Here is a 12,037-nt window from a genome sequence, read left to right on the forward strand (position 1 = left end):
GAGGTCCACATGTGCAAGCTGTTTCCCGAGCTGCTTATCGGGAACGCAAGAAGGTGGTTCGATAGCCTCCCCCAAGGCAGCATTAGATCTTACCGAGATCTAATGGATGCTTTCCACAGGAGGTTCTTTCAGAAAGCGGAAGCCCGAATCACTTCGGCTCAGCTGCTTTCTATACGTCAAGGTCGCGACGAAAAGATCAGCGACTTTATGACGAGATTCCACAAGGAATGCCTACAAGTAGATGATCTCAATGATCTACTTGTCATTTCGGCATTCCAAAATGGAATCCTACCCGGAGCTCTCTACAGAAAGCTCGTGGAATGCAGTCCGCAAACAGCTCAACAGATGTGGGACATTGCGGACCAGTTCTCCCGTGCCGATGAGGCAGACCGTCGCAAACGGTCTTTAGACAGCTCATCCCGAGGAGACAGGAGGAAGCCCGATCACAGCGATCAGGGACAAACTCGCCGAACTCCTTTTGGCGATCAGGGACATCCTCGCCGAACTCCTTTTGAAAGGATTCAAAGGACTCCGGTGCAAGACCGATTGGGGCCACGTCTCAATCCTGAGAAGCCGCCCGCTCAGTTCGTACCATTGAACAAGTCAAGAGCGGAAATTTTCGAACTGCATTCCGATATGTTCGAAAAACCAAAGCGGATGACGAAATCGGTCGCGCGTCGACCTCAGGATCAATATTGCTCCTTCCATCAAGACCACGGTCACGATACCGAGGAGTGCCGACATTTGGCTGCAGGTATTGATGCTCTTGTGAAAGCAGGGACATTAAAAAAATACCAAAGCAAGCAGCCGAAAAAGAACAAAAAGCAGAGAGGTGCGAACTGCGCTCCTCAGGATCCGAAAAGGCAACAGGATCCCGAAGACGATGACGAGCAGCAATATGATGGAGTAATCCTGACTATTGATGCTCTCCCTGCCGGGAAGACTAAATCGTCCCTGAAGTCAGAGCGCAGAGGCTTCAATCGAGAGGAGCCAACGCATAAAAGGCTGAAGCAGGACGAAGTGATTACATTTTCAGATGCAGATCCCGTCCCGGCCATCTCTCCTCATCAAGACGCTATTGTCATCCAAGCCGGAGTGGCAAACAAACTGATCCACAGAGTGTTTGTGGATACAGGAGCGTCAGTCAGCATTCTTTTTAAAGAATGTTTCGATAAACTAGAAGTGGATCCAGCTCGGCTTAGTCCGGCACCACTTCCTCTGAAAAGTTTCGCCCAGGAGGACACCCGCCCTGAAGGTATTATCAGCCTTCCGATCACGGTGGGAAAAGCGCCTACAAGCTCCAGTACGATGGTCGAGTTCTTTGTGGTAAAAGCTCGGTCTCCGTACAACATTATCCTGGGAAGAGACTGGCTCAACGCAGTTCGGGCCGTTTGCTCTACTTATCATCTCACCATCAAGCTCCCCACTAAAGGGGGGATAGCGGTCATCCGAGGTGATCAAAAGAGAGCAAAAGAGTGTCTGCAGATTGCGCTTAAAAGTGCCGAGCAATCAGATCGGCATCATCAAGCATAGCAATCACAACAGCCGGAGTCAGAGGCAAGCGAAATGACCGAAGTCACACCAGAGCCGAACTCAATGACCGTTCAGTTATACGAAGATGATCCATCCAGAACGGTCAAGATCGGTTTCGCGGGAACGCCTCTACTCCGGGAAAAGACCATCCAGCTCCTCAAGGAGTACAAAGATGTCTTTGCATGGTCTCCGTTGGACATGACCGGAGTGCCCTCTGAGGTAATCACTCATCGGTTAAATATTGATCCATCAGTCCGGCCTATAAAACAGAAGCAAAGACTCTTTGCGGCAGAAAGAAATCAAGTCATCCATGACGAAGTCCGCCAATTACTGAAAGCGGATGTATTATTCGAGGTGAAATATCCCTCTTGGGTGGCCAATCCTGTGATGATCAAGAAAAAAGAAGGAGGATGGCGGATGTGCATAGATTTTACCGATCTAAACAAGCACTGTCCTAAAGATTGCTATCCCCTTCCGAACATAGACAAAAAAGTAGAAGCTTTGATCGGTTTCGAAATTTTCTGTTTTCTTGATTTATACAAAGGCTACCACCAAGTCTTAATGGATGAGAATGATGCTCCAAAAACGGCTTTCATTACTGACTTCGGCATCTTTGCTTATAAAAAGATGCCGTTCGGTTTAAAGAATGCCGGAGCCACATATCAAAGGATGGTAGATAAGCTTTTTCGGCATTTGATCGGAAAGGAGGTTGAAGTGTATGTTGACGACATAGTCGTTAAAAGCAGAAGCACTTCGGAGTACGAAGACAATCTCAAGTCCACTCTCGACGTGCTCCGAAAAGCCAACCTCAAACTCAATCCCCAAAAATGTACCTTTTTGGTAGATTCGGGAAAGTTTCTAGGTTGTTGGGTTTCAAAGGAAGGACTCAAGGCAAATCCGCTAAAAGTTCAAGTTGTTCAGAACATGGCAATGCCGAAGTCCATACATGATGTGCAAAGGCTAACTGGATGTCTAGCCGCACTGAATAGATTCCTTTCCCAAGCAGCCGAAAAGCAAATGCCATTCTTCAAAGTGTTAAAGAAGGCACCAAAGTTTGAGTGGGGAGTCGAGCAGAAAAAGGCTTTTGACGAGCTCAAAAGTTATTTAGCCGAGCTTCCTATTCTCTCTGCTCCAACAGATGCTGAAGTGATATTCTTATACTTAGCGGCATCGGATCAGACCATTAGCGCGGTGCTTATACGAGAAGAAGGCCTAAAGCAGCTTCCCATCTACTTTACAAGCCGAGCATTAAGAGGTCCAGAAACAAGGTATCAACCTCTGGAAAAAATTGCTCTGGCATTAGTAAATGCAGCAAGGAGACTGCGGCCATATTTCTATGCTCACAAGGTATGCGTCTTAACCGATCTTCCACTTCGGCAAGTTTTGACCAAGCCAGAAGCATCAGGCAGAATCGCCAAATGGGCCATAGAGTTGGGAGAACACTCAATCGAATACCTACCTCGGAAAGCCATCAAGGGACAAGCCTTGGCAGATTTTCTTGCAGAAGCAAAGTTCGATCAAGCAATCCCTGTCATTGCCGAACAGAAAAATTCTACCAATGCCGAACTAGCACAGCCCCTGGAATCCGAAGTAGAGCCACCGGACTGCTGGAGCGGATTCGTAGATGGAGCTTCGAATAAAACGGGAAGTGGAGCTGGTATTTTACTTATCGCTCCCGACGGACACGAGGTAACTTACTCACTTCGGTTCTTATTCCCAACTACTAATAATGAAGCCGAATACGAAGCTCTCCTTGCCGGACTCAAGCTAGCGCAAAGTCTATTTATCAAGTCTCTCAAAATCCATTGTGATTCACAAGTCGTAGTGAATCACATGTTGGGTACAAGTGAAGCCCGTGATGAGAGGATGAGAAAATATTGGGACAAAGCGCAAAGCATTAGCCGAAGTTTCTCTTATTTTCGGATAATCCGCATTCCCAGAGCGGAAAACAGCCGAGCAGATATTTTAAGTAAGTTAGTCTCATATCCAAGTTCAAAGGTGGAGGAATTGATGCACAGAAGCATTGATGAAGCTGAGGTACTTTCAGTAGCCAGCTCGCCGAACTGGATGACGCCGATCTTACAGTATCTAGATCAAGGACAACTGCCCGAGGATAAGAGAGAAGCTCGGAAAATCACATGCCGAGCCCTTCGGTACGAACTTCATGGAGGAGTCCTATACAGAAGGTCCTACCTTCAGCCGTTATTGCGATGTGTAGGGCCAGAAGAGACGGACTACATCCTTAGAGAAGTTCATGAAGGATCTTGCGGTAGCCACATCGGAGCTAGAGCTTTAGCTAAAAAAGTTCTGAGATGGGGGTATTATTGGCCAACTTTGGTACAAGACGCAGTGCAGCTCGTCAAGACATGCACGAAGTGCCAAATCCATGCAAATATCCCAAAGATGCCGCAGACCGATCTATATGCGATGCAAAGCCCTTGGCCTTTTATGCAATGGGGCATAGACATAGTGGGACCACTACCACAAGCTCCTCGGCAAAAGAAATTCCTTATCGTTGCCGTGGATTACTTTACAAAGTGGGTAGAAGCTGAACCATTAGCTACGATAACGAGCTCGAAGGCATTGGATTTCGTCTGGAAGAACATAGTGTGCCGATTTGGCTTACCCCACATCCTCATTTCGGATAACGGGACTCAGTTCACCGACAAGACATTCAAGAATTGGTGCCAAGAGCTGAATATTCAACAGCGATTCACTTCGGTCTCCCACCCACAAGCAAACGGACAAACGGAGGTAACAAACCGTATCTTGGTGAAAGGGTTGAAAGCTCGGTTAGAACAAGCCAAAGGACAATGGGTAGAAAATCTCCCTCAAGTCCTATGGTCCTACCGAACTACACCCAAAGCTTCCAACGGTGAAACTCCGTACAGTCTGGTGTACGGCGCTGAAGCCGTGATTCCGGTTGAGATCGGCGTACCCAGTCCCCGAACTCTAAATTTCTCCTCAGAAATGAATGATGACGGACTGAGAGCCGAACTAGATCTGGCCGAAGAAAGAAGAGAATTGGCCTGCATAAAAACAGCCAAGTACAAGGAGCAAGTAGCCCGGTATTATAACCAAAGGGTGAAAAAGCTGCAATTTCAAGTGGGAGATCTTGTCTTGAGAAACAACGAAGTAAGCCGAGCAGAAAAGCTGGGCAAGCTCGAACCCACATGGGAAGGTCCATATCGGGTGTCAGAAGTCCTCGGCAAAGGGTCTTACAAATTGACTCACATGTCAGGAGAACAAGTACCCCGAACATGGCACATTTCCAACCTCAAGAAGTTCCATTTGTAAGAGACAGTCCGGTCAGTCCGTCTTGTGTCTAGTTCGGTCCTAGAGGTATGTGTTTTCTTTGTTTTTTTACTTTGTCTATGTGCTTTTTGTTTGTCTATGTGCGTCTCGTTCGTTTATGTGCGTCTTGCTTGTCTAGGTGTGTTTTGTCTGTCTATGTGCGTGTCGTCTCTTACAAATGTTACTGAGGTATCTTGTTCTTCAAAGGCTGATCCCCTTTTTAGAACATATATAAGCCAACGATTGTGAGTCCAAGCTTCTAAGGAGGATACAAGACCACAATTCAGCTTAAAAAACAAGCAGTTCGTCTGAAACGAACTGCAACAATAAGCCAACGATTGTGAGTCCAAGCTTCTAAGGAGGATACAAGACCACAATTCGGCTTAAGAAACAAGCAGTTCGTCTGAAATGAACTGCAACAAAGGGAAAGTCCGATCCACGCGATAAAACTCGCCGAATTAGGACAAGGGAAAGTCCGATCCAAGCGATAAAACTCGCCAAATTAGGACACAAGCTTAGTCCGGTCAAAGAAATTTACTTCATAAGACCAAAGACGAGTCCGCTCAAAGAAGTTTACTTCACAAGACCAAAGACGAGTCCGGTCAAAGAAGCTTACTTCATAAGACCGAGGACGAGTCCGGTCAAAGAAGTTTACTTCATAAGACCGAGGACGAGCACGATGAAAATTTTTTTTTCGCTGAGCTGTAAATACGCAGTGATAGAAGCGAAATGAAGATTTCATTTATTAAAACTTGTTCGGCATACAATTCTGCTGCCCTACGAGAAGGCGTTACGCCATTACAAAGGACTATTCTACTGTCCCTGGTTGCTAAAGTTGAGCCATCTATTCACAAAATCCTCGTGAAGCCGAGTTCGGGCGTTCTCGGCAGCTGAAGAATAAGCAGGTCGACGAGATGCTCTAATCGACCTACCGCCTCTTCCCTGAGCCCGGGAAGCTCTAGCACCTCGGCGGCGAAGAGTCTCTTCACGAAGCATTTGTTGATCTTGCTCACTCATAATCACAGCTCCTCTACGAACTTCAGTCCGTCCTTGTCTTGACGTTTCCGGTTGCTCCTGAGTCCGTTCTCGTCTTGACGTTTCCGGCTGTTCCTGAGTTCGTTGCTGATTTGGAGTAGGATTTTGAGCAAGTGGATCAGAGGTTTGAGCTGGAGTGTGACCATCTGTTGGCGGGAAATGCCTAAGGAATCTCTCGATTGAGGGACGCCGGGAAAGAATGATGTCGTACCGAGAAGCCCAGCGCCGCAATGATTTCACGACTTGTTGGCAAGCCGAGCTCTCCAGCGCATTGTTCCTCCGGAATACATGATATTCCTCCCACAGTTCGTCAACTCGTTCCTGAACTTCAGAGATGGTCATTCCCCCGCGCCTGCAGATGAAATCCTCATACGCAGTCCTCTCAGCGACGGCGGTATTCAGCTCGGCCTCCAGATCTTTCTTTTCGGACTCTAAGTCCTTATTGTCGGCCTCCAGCTTCACTGAACGAGCCAAGAGTTCGTCATTCTTCACCTGGTCAGCTATGGCTCTTTTCTCAGCTTCGTCTAAAGCCGAAGAGTACAGCCGCTTCCAGTGAAGTACCTCCAGCTCCTTAAGAGTTCAGAATATAGAGCAGCTATGTCAGTTCGGCATTTCAGATTACTGAGCAGGTAGTAAACCACAACAGGAGTAAAAGAGAGTACGAAAGGCTATACGAAGACACAAGAGCAGAAAGAAGAATTTTTTCATTCATAAGAAAAAATTTTTTCTACACAAGGGCTTCAAGGCCGTTTTACAAGAAGGAAGAAACTAAACTAAGAGAAGGGAGACGAAATCATACTCCGCCAGCTTCGTCTCCGCCTTCTCGGTGAGGTTCAGCTTCCTTCTCCTTGTCTGCTTCAGCTTCAGCCTCGGCCTCCCTGCTCTCCCCAGCCTGCTCGGCGCCACCGTAGCCGATCTGCTGCGCCTCCTGCTCGGCCTGCTCATCGCCGGTCTGCCGCTCATGCTGCTCGGTCTCACCCTCTCCATGGAAAATTGGAGCGGGTGAAACTGACCCTATGGAGGCAAAGATAGCCTCCATGTTCTCATCGCGGTCAGCTCGGCAACTACGAACTTGGTCTGCAGAAAGCAGGACCGAGGACGAAGCAAGCTCCTCAAGCACCGGCAGACTCTGAAGCCGAGCTGCTATCTCTCGGCCGTACAGCGGCAGGATGACTTCGGGACCCTGCTCGGCTTTATCGGTCATCAGTTTCAGCAGATCACCGACAAAGGCCGAAAATTGGTTGCTCAGAAAGAGTTTCTCCGCGAAAGCACGGAGAGCCTCTCCTTGGGCAACCACGGCAGCAGCATCCCTCCGTTTCGTCTGCTCTCGCTGGATGACGAGCTGGTTTTTGGCAAACTGAGCTTCATCCTGGGCCGAAATCCTAGCAGCTCTGGCTTTCTCAAAGTTTGCCTCAGCCTGCTCGGCCCGGTGACAAGCAGCCGCCAACTTCCTCTGCATCTCAGCATAGTCGTTGGACGCTTTGGAGAGTTCGACGGCGACGAGCTTGGAGAGCATATCGTTCCTCTGAAAATGGAAAAAGCAAAAAGTCAACAGAGGGGCTACAAAAAATACAGAGAAAAAAAGCAAGGCCAGAAAATCAAGAAGAAAGTTCACCTCGGCGAAGTCCGTGGGCCATAAAAAGGGCTCACAGATATGTTCCGAAGGAGGCGCCAAGACCACGTCTTTCTCTGGCGCTCTAGGGGGCTTCTGGGTCTTCCCCTTCCTACTTGCCGAAGTCGACTCCGGCTTCTTTGGATCCGAAGAGGTCTTTTGCCTCTTCGGATTCTTCTCGGCATCAGGCGCCGAGCTGGTAGCCTTCTCTTTCTCCGGCTCCTTAAGCTCGGAGGATTTGCGGCTAATCTTATTCAGCATGTACACTGCCAAAAAGCAAGAAAGCAAAGTTAGTTTTTCGCCACAAAAGCAGTAAGGCACAAAAAAGAATTCCTCACCCTCGGTCTCTTCATCCGAAGACGAGGAGTCGAACACGAAGTCGCCCTTGACGAGCTCAGACTCCAGGTACTGCTTCCTAATCATAGGAATCTTATTGAGCTCGCCCTCGAGCTCGTCCAACGGTTCTAACCGAGGATGAGGAATCACGGACTTCGGCCCTCTCCAAGGAAAGCCCGGAGCCGCTGTCCTATTATAAAAAAAGAAGCGATGTTGCCACTTTGGCCACTTGATTTTGCAGAAGGCCCTAAAAGGCTGTAAAGGGATCAAGTAAAACCAAGATCCTTTTCTCTTAAACTGGAAAAAATTAAGGATTGCCCTCAGAGACAGATCCTTGTCTAGCCTACGCAGTTCGGCAGCAAAGGCCGATAAGTGCCTCCAAGAGTTCGGAGTCACCTGACCTAAAGGGAGTTGAAAAAAATCTAGCAGCTCTACAAAGGCAGGGGGAAGAGGGAAACGAAGCCCGCATTCCAAGCCGGCTTCATAAACGGTGGCGTAACCCTCCGGCGGCGAGTCAGCCCTATGAAGGTCGTTGGGAATCGCAACCTTCCCCCCAGGAAAAAAATATTTTTCGTGTAAGGATATCACAGTATCCTTACTCAAGATGCTGTGAAAATACTCTACGGTCTTCTCCCCGGATTCCTTCCGGCTAGAAGACCCCTTATCCCCTTTCCTACCGCTACCTGACTCAGAAGAAGAAGAAGAAGACATGGTTCTTACTCTTTGAAAGTCTGAAGAAATTCTGAAGAAATTCTCGAAAGCGGAAGGAAATTTTTACGCAAAAGAGAGAGATTGCAGAAGAAGCAATAGCAAAAGTGTTCAACTGATGAAGAAAGGACGTATTTATCAGATTCGGAGAAGATTTCAAAATCATCGCACCGTTTCGAATCCCACCTTTTCAGGATTCAACGGCTGGATTTTACTGTCGCATTTAATGCAGTCACTCGCAAGGCACGTCCCCTGACGTCAGCCTCCCCCGTACCTTTATCCAGAATGCCGAAGTGACTCGCTTCGCCGAAGCGATTCACTTCGCTTTTCGGGGGGGGTAATGATGGGGTACGTACTAAACAAGCCCAATAGCAGTGACGGCCCATCAGCCCAAAGCCCAAGGAAGAGTATCAGTTCGGCATTACCAAAGAGTTCGGCCCCAGCCTACAGCTCGGTAAAAGCCAACCAATCAGTTCGGCATTACCAAAGAGTTCGGCTCCAGCCTACAGCTCGGTAAAAGCCGACCAATCAAGCTCTACTCTCAGATCGGCAAAAGCTGCTCGGCAATAGTTCAGAAGTTCGGTCTCAGTATTCGACCGAACTGGAAGATAGTCAACTCATGCAGGATCACATGCAGGATAGTGGATCAAGCACAGAGATAGTGGACTCATGCAGGATCTCATGCAGGATAGTGGACCCATGCAGGATCTCCATGACCTCCACGACATTCACAACCATCATTAGTGGTGATGCAAGCCACGATCTTAGTTCAATGTATAAATAGAACTCAGATCAGATAAAGAAGGGTTAAGTTCTCTAGAGATCAAATATCAAATAGCAAGTCTGTATTGTAAGCTGTAGAAAACAGATCAAGCAATACAACTCTGCCCTCTTTTCTTCCCGTGGACGTAGATTTACCTCAGTAAATCGAACCACGTAAATCTCTGTATCGTGATCTGTATTTTCCTGCATTCATCACCATCAAAAATTCGCCAAACCATCAGGAATGATAGTTCCTTCCTTAACCATGGATTTCGTCTTTTAGCTCTTCCATTTCTATATCGATGTTATTCCTAAGTTCATAATCCCATTCCCTGTTATTTTGTTGCATCATATCAAACAGATCCTTGAGCTTTTATAGTAATTCTCTAGGGTCACTATTGTTCAAATAATGGCTCTCAAAACACACTAAGGAAAAAAAGGCATATTATACGAAATTACGAATCATTATTCATATAATATATATGGAGTATAATATAATCACAATCTCAGCATTAGAGCATCCACAACCGTGCTCTTGCCAGCGGCACGGTTGTGGGCCCGGCCCCACTTTTTCTGCCTGCTCTCTGGCAAAAGCACAACACCCACAGCTGTGCTCTTCCGCAAGGACGAGCACAATTCAATTTAAAATTCAATTAAACAAAAACATTTCCATAATATTAAAAATCATTAAAAAACCACAATAAATAATACAAATTACAAATAAAATAAAAAAGACATAATTAAAATCCTAAAAATTAAAAATAACATAATTAAACTCCTAAAAATTAAAAATTACATAATTAAAATCCTAAAAATTGAGATTGAGAGAGTTGTTTAGTATAGTGCATTTTTTGTGTTTGAAATGAGAGTATTTATAGATGAAAGTATGAATTTTGGGGTAAAAATGATGGGAAAAAATTAAAAGTGTGAAAAAAATGGATATATTTTATTAGGAAGTGAGACAATATTTTTTTAATTAATTTTGAAATTTTCAGATTTTTTCAATTTTTTTAAAAAAATAATAATAAAAAATGATAAATCAACGGGCCAATCAGAGCATGCCACGTCGACGCCTTGTGCTCTTGCCGCTGGCACGGTCGTGCTCTTAGCTAAGAGCACGTCCGTGCCAGCGGCAAGAGCGCAGCGACGGCGGAGCGCATCCTTGCCAGCGGCAAGGACGGACGAGCAGCATTCCACCACCGTTGGGGATGCTCTTTGATGGAGTACGGACTAAACAAGCCCAACAGCAGTGACGGCCCATCAGCCCAAAGCCCAAGGAAGAGTATCAGATCGGCATTACCAAAGAGTTCGGCCCCAGCCTACAGCTCGGTAAAAGCCGACCAATCAAGCTCTACTCTCAGACCGGCAAAAGCTGCTCGGCAATAGTTCAGCAGTTCGGTCTCAGTATTTGACCGAACTGGGAGATAGTCAACTCATGTCAGAACCTCCACGATCTCCACTACACCCACGATCTATTTAGTGGTGTCAAGCAGTCATTAACTCATGCAGGATAGTGGGCCCATGCAGGATCGCATGACCTCCACGACATCCACAACCATCATTAGTGGTGATGCAAGCCACGATCTTAGTTCAATGAATAAATAGAACTTAGATCAGATAGATTAGGGGGACTCTCTCTCTCGCTCTCTAGAGATAAAATATCAAAATAGCAAGTCTGTATTGTAAGCTGTAGAAAACAGATCAAGCAATACAACTCTGCCCTCTTTTCTTCCCGTGGACGTAGATTTACCTCAGTAAATCGAACCACGTAAAATCTCAGTGTCGTGATCTTTATTCTCTACCAGCATTTACTAACATCAGAAATTCGCCGATTCATCACTCTTAGTACCCATGTTTATCTTTAAATAAATGATTTTGTTTTACTACTAAAGAAATCAAGGATATTCAACTTGTAAATATAAATTAAAATAAAATAAAAGGTGGCATTATATTTGGAACATTTTATAATACTACAATTCACGCACATCTCAGACTCATGCATATAAAATGACTCAAATCTCTTCGTAAGCAATTGTTTTAACAACTAATGTTCATTCATTTTTATTGTTGGTGTTCCAATTGCATGACCCTTATAAATTATAACTATGTATACATTGACAAAAATGAGTACACATTGTGACAATATTTTCCTTATTTTGACTTGGCATTTATTAATGCAGTGCAAATGAAGTATCCACTATATCCAGTTAGGCTGTGTTCAATAAGTCGAATTAAAATATTTATTTATACATGAAGTAGTGTGTCACTTCGTCACAATAGTGAAAAATGTAACTGCCTTAGGCTGCCAAACAAGACTTTACCATAGCTTCAAATTTCAAACACAAAATTCCCACCTCGCCCACAGGGCACAGTCCACGGATTTATAAAGTCCACGTATAATTTGTTTTTCTTCTACAAATTTTTGATCAAGTATGGTTGCATTCACATTGTAAAACTCCATTCAAAGCCACTAAACACACTGAAAAAGCGGTAATAGTAGTAATTATACAAACCTTAAACTTACTTACGAATAGATGTATTCAGATTCATAAATTATATAGTGTTCAAAATCAAAATACTTGTAGTCCATTGGATCTTGTGATCTAATGATCAGATTAATATCACATGTTATCTAATAATGTAACTTAGCTAATAATGCACTATTTTAGTAAAAATAATGTAACATTTTAGTCTAATAATGTAGCTTGGCTAATAATGTAACATCTTAGTCTAATAATGTAACTTATCATAATCATC

Source organism: Salvia splendens, chromosome 8, assembly GCF_004379255.2.
Source record: "Salvia splendens isolate huo1 chromosome 8, SspV2, whole genome shotgun sequence".
Taxonomy (NCBI): Eukaryota; Viridiplantae; Streptophyta; class Magnoliopsida; order Lamiales; family Lamiaceae; genus Salvia; species Salvia splendens.